Genomic DNA, 6,000 nt, shown 5'->3' on the forward strand with positions numbered 1-6,000 from the left:
GATGAGCGTATAGTTATGAGGTAAGAATGAGTCTCCTTGGTTACCAGTCATATCCATCCTCCATTCTGACCATAAGTGGCTATAAACTAAGCTGACAAAGGTTACGGATCTCTCCCAGATGAAAATAAACTGCCTGTAGGAATGAGGTCCCATAGTACTTGACTTAAGAAATCGGTCTCCCTGCTTACACTACTCTGTTCACTTTAGCTTGCGTCATCAACGGAGCCTGGTGGCATAATGGTTAGAAGGCTCTGTCGGAGGTATAAGGAGTCTGGCTACTGTATTATAGGAATAGGTCCTTGGTTATCAATACTTATTAATTTAGGAATGAGTCGCCTTGGGAATGAGTCACTGAGAAGAAATGTTATGAGAAGGATGTAGAACCAAACAAATATATAGAGTTAAGGTTGACATGAATATACATACACATACATACACTGACATTGCAATATGCAAAATTAATCACAAAAGGAACGGTGCTGCTAAGCCTAGGAGAGTTTATAAATACAATGGGTCGCGGACGACTCGATGTGGCACATGACCGGCTGGGCGAGATTCACAAAGGCTCCTTCACGTGGTGGCACTGATGCAACTGAACAACTCCTCTACCTGGCTACATATACAAGCATCTACTCCCTCCCTGTCCCCCCAAAGGAAGATGGTGCGTTCCTGGCTAAACAACCTGCAGTTCACCGGGAAGGCCTACTCGTTTTACCTTAACTTGGCTCAGATTTAAGTTCTTGTGCGTTTTATTATTCATTATTATTTTTCCCTGACCCCTTTCAGCTCAGTTGATGGTTGAGCAGTCATGTTGGAGGGTCACTTATTTGCCACCAAAAAGATTCATTCCTCCCTCATTACTAAAAAACACTTTCATGCATCCACCATTACTGTTCAAGTGGTGGGAGTAGCCCAGTCCCGTTAGATGAAAACATCTTAGAAAACGGCAGAGATCTTTCATAAATTCGGTCCATGCCTTTATCCTGTTCAGGTGGCGCCATCTTCCCGCTCGGACAATTCACAATTACTCAGCAAAATTTTAAATAGGCAAAACTTGTATCCATGGGTTTTTAATAATAGAAAAGGATAAGTCTGGAGTGCTTAAAGCGGCATGGGAGCTTCATATCACCTCTTCAGCGATTTATTTTACATGTTACACCTGATCTTTCTCGTCTGTGCCACTGATACTGTTTTAATTTTGACATAATTTGTAGTTGCTGACGTATAATGCGCAAAACAAGTCGCTGAGGAAGAGGTGTAACGAAAATCACTCCCATTCCCCGCCCGTCTTTTGTTGTTCAATACTCCCAACGCACAAAACCAGCTGGTGAGAGTTGCCTACGACCGCCATATTGGAACTCACTCTGGCGATGACTCCTCTCCTATAGTTAGTCTCTCTGAAGAAAATTCGACATTAATTATATATGAAAAAGGGGGAAAAGCAAGTGTCTAGCTGTCTGTGAAATGTTAACATGTTTTTATTTAAACCCGGTCATAAGTACTGATGAAAATGAGTGAATGACACGCTACTTTGCTCTCTCTCTCTCTCTCTCTCTCTCAATCCACCGAGAAAGAAAAATCTCATGCACTACCTTGCTGTCTGCTTTCATCTGATGGAACCAGGTCACTCACAGCTTGAATGCTAAGTCGTGGTGGTGGTGTAGTGGATTGGGGATAAGTTTGTGTGTGTGTGTGTGTGTGTGGAGGTAGGTTACTATCACGTTCACACAGGTTTACATAGCATACAGACGGGCCTTTCTACTACTACATACACCTTCCATACCGATGAATGACCTACCTTCCTACCTACACACACACACACAGTACAACGCCTACAAGTGCCCAGGCTTTGTTGTCCATAACCTAACTGCAAATAAAGTACAAAGGAAAAACTTTATTCTTCACAGCTGAATGCATGTCGGTTCGCTCCCTGCTCTTGGGGTGACCACATATCCCAGTAAAATCTCAGGGGTTAGAATAAGTCAAACAGGAGTGGGATTCACGTGCATATACGCTCAATTCCGTAGTCAGTATATTTGCCACGTAATGGGGCTTCCTCACACCTCTTTACCATTTATTTTGGTATAGGGGGAAGGATTTGTTTAACACAAAAGAGGATAGTAATAAACAAAATAAATCGTTTAGGGGAAAATGTCAGGAAACTTCCTTAACGGGCGAGAGTACAAGACCAGTCGTAACTTCCATTTATTGAGACATGGCAAAAATTTGAACTGTCCTTTCCTTGTCCATCCTGCTAAACGAAACAGATAAACGTATTTGAACTGTCCTTTCCTTGTCCATCCTGCCAAACGAAACAGATAAACGTATTTGAACTGTCCTTTCCTTGGCCATCCTGCTAAACGAAACAGATAAACGTATTTGAACGTCCTTTCCTTGGCCATCCTGCTAAACGAAACAGATAAACGTGCCATGATTTTCGTCTCGTAACCCAGATTTGTTTTTGTAGGAGGAACAAGAGCCACGGCAAGACCCTGAACCCACCTGTCCTTAGGCTTCCTACGAGGAGAGAATTTGATCACAGTTAAGATGGGGACCTGACCCCAAGTTTGCTTGTGTATCGTAGCCCAGAATTATATATAAAACGTCAGTTATGGATGAAGACTGAAGAGACAAGAGTAGCAGTGTGTGTGTGTGTGTGTGTGTGTGTGTGTGTGTGTGTGTGTGTCACTGAATGCCAGTCGCCGCTCACAAAGTCAATCAATACAGCCACTCTCACTCAACAGTCCACACTTCATACTTACCACTCAATTGTGTAACGTTCAATAGGAAACTGACTAGAAGAGTATGTGCGTGAGGTGGAAGGACAGAGGGGGAGGGGGAGCCCATGGATGAGACGGAGGGATGGAGTGGTGAGATATGAGATAGAAGAATGTAGCTATCTAAGTGAGATGCTGGGAGAGGCCAAGGATGACACGAAGGGATGGAGAGATATACGAGAAACTAGAAGAGTGTGTATGAGTGAGGTGGAGGGGGAGACCCAGAATGACATATGGGAGTGGAAAGGCATCGTATATATAAGAGGGAGGGGGTGAGTTGTGAAGGGAGGGCAGCCATATGATACTGCACAGGTTGACGTACTTTGGAGGCGATTTGCATATAGCCACCTCTTATGGGATCAGGCAATAGACATATAGATAGACAGATTCAGTTTCGTTGCTATAGTGTCAAGTCTGCGAGCAGATGGGAGGAAAATCGCACATGGACCAGACTGCGAATGGTGCAAGCAAGGAGGCTGCTGTGTTGGCGTGTGGTCGGTGTTGTATGTGACCCCAGTGGACTGCAGGCCTGAAGCTGCCCCGTACCTGCACTCCACCAACCTTGTGAGGGATTAGGAGGATAGGGATGGCGTAGAGGGACGTTTGTATAATCAGGCAGCAGGGAATCGTGCTTATGTTGGCGTCTGTACCGGGCCGCAGTTCTCAAAGACAACAAATTCCAAGCCATAACTGATTTGCGTCTGCAGTATGGCCAAGGAATTGTGAACAGTCTTCCCATTTGTTTCGTTCTTCTAAATATATCCTTTTTACCCTAACCTACCCCAGCTTTTTGTTCTTTTGCAGCTTATTTCTCGAAGCTCAGTGACAGAAGACTTTGCATACTTTCTATGGCACTTCGTCATGACTAGCATCAACTTCTAGCATTAATCTGCTGTTTACCACTTTGCTATGATGTAGAGCTGGCATCTGGGGCCACGTTAGAGTAAAATGGAGTACAGTCAGAGAGAGAGTGTTTGCCCCATCTCAGGTTCGACATAGCCTTTCATTTACCCCTTCCCTACTCCAGATCTTTGCTAAGTTGAATAAAATCGTATGCAAAGAATAAATTAAAATAGAAGCCCGTCAGGGAGTTAATATCTGGGTTGTGAGAGCGCTGATGGCAAGCAGTGTTGTGAATGCAGCCGCTGGGCCTGGGGACGCACGCCTGCCCTGGCCACGTCACACCTTCCTCCCAACACTCACACTCGCAGCTCCTTCCTCAGTGTTAGGAGGGAGAGGAACACGGATCAGAGCTTGAATTCATTATTTTCTTTAACGTTCCGGGCCACATCGAACCCATCTAGGATTGTGTAGCCCGAAACGCTTGAAAAAATGAAGAATTCACGTTGTAGCCTGCGTTTCTCTCCTACCCAACCTTTCCACTTGTAATGAATCAACAATACTCACTCTCACTCACGAGATCACTTACACCTCGGACTCCTCTCAGCTATTGCCACACGATTCTTCATCTCTGCTCTCCTTTGCTCACACACACTGCTTACAGGGCAGATACAGCACTGAAAAAGGAGGGGGCCTGATTTCATGCAGAACAGATACTTTTACTTAACTAATCACTGGTGTTGAAGATAGGGGTCGTAGGCCCCTCACCCCCCCCACCCCTACTCCGTGCCTGGCTTATATCCTTGGTAGAATCAGTTTTGCCAACACATAACCTTGTTACGGGTCAGTCTTTGCACCACCGCTTGTATTGTCCCTTCACCTTTTGTTCCAACACCTTCCAATCCTTTACGGCTAACTCTTTGAATACGAGGACGTAATTGGTATATTATTTATTATTTTTTGTCCATCTCGTTGTTTACCACCAGACATCTTAATACCGTAAGGGGTGGTCACAAACGAATCGCCTACATGTCACCCTGTCGCAGGCTGGTCATTCTCCAACTCACCGTCTCACACGTACCGTACCTCTACGCCCCATCCTCTATCTCATCCTTGGTTTCCCCCACCACTTCACTCGCATGCACTCTCCCGTTCAGTCTTATTCTCTCCATCCTCTCCACTTGGACTATTCTCCCATGGGTGTAACTTTTCACCATCGTCTCCCACGTCTCAGTTTTCACATGACAGAACTAGCCCACTTGAATACAAATACCACGGCCTTACATCCTTTCCGTAGCACTTCGTAGTTCAGTTACATGCGGTATGGAATAGGGAGAAAGCTGCATGGAATCTGAAGGCAGCAAGAATAAAAAAGAATATGGTGTGTGTGTGTGTGTGTGTGTGTGTGTGTGAGAGAGAGAGAGAGGGGGGGGCTGAGCATGTCAAAAATCTGTTTCATTTTATGCAGCAGGTTGGTCAAAATAACGATCGAGTTCAGAGGCTGACGTGTTTGAGGCATCGTAGAAAACGTACAAAAATATCGGTATTGGAAGACTAACTCGTTTGTTTTCTAACTGTGGGTCGTATTTTGTCAATGCTTCCTAACACATCTTCCTCGGTAATTTATTCTGCACGTTAACATGGGAGGTTTTATGGTACTCTGAGAGTGAAATGTGGAGACAGCTTGGTGCCTGGCCATACATTCATCACTCTTAGACTGGAAACATTCTGCCACAAATTGTTGTTGTTATACCCCAGTATGCTGAGCCAAGCATACCCACTGACCACATGCAAGCAGCTGCCTTCCTGTGGCAGACAGCACCTGGCCAGTGTCGGAACAGGGTCCTTCCAGGTCGCGAGGTACCAGGAAAATGGAGGAAGCATAGCCCCAAGAGGATGGGCTGCGTATAGTTGATATGTATGAGTAGCAGTTTCAGCCCAGACTTTGACTACTTGGTAGATTTAGTTGAGTTCCTTACCTGGGAGTGTTATGAAAGGCCAGCTGCCAGGACATGCTCCTCATCACTGCCATGACAGTACCTCCAAGGACAATGGTAACCACCCATCTACACTACTACCTTTTTGGTGGGCTAACAGTGCTACCCTATGTCCAGGGGTGACCTGGAACAATGCAGGGCAGGGGTGTCCTTATTTCCTGAGCCAAATACAGTACTTGCTCTGGCCATGTACCCTGTCAGCCACAAGCACAGTCACTCAGTGATCCTATTTCAGTGACTGTACATGAGACAGAGTCCAAGATGAGACTCTCACATTGTTTCTCAGATTTCTTTTCTTCCAGCAGTTTCCAGCAACTTATGGGATGTAATTACATGGTACTGGCACTTGGTTTGGCTTCCAGTCCATAGGAAACATCAGCTGTACC

The sequence above is a fragment of the Coenobita brevimanus genome, chromosome 114, assembly GCF_032717465.1.
Source record: "Coenobita brevimanus isolate Jiangsu-jjx chromosome 114, ASM3271746v2, whole genome shotgun sequence".
Lineage (NCBI taxonomy): Eukaryota > Metazoa > Arthropoda > Malacostraca > Decapoda > Coenobitidae > Coenobita > Coenobita brevimanus.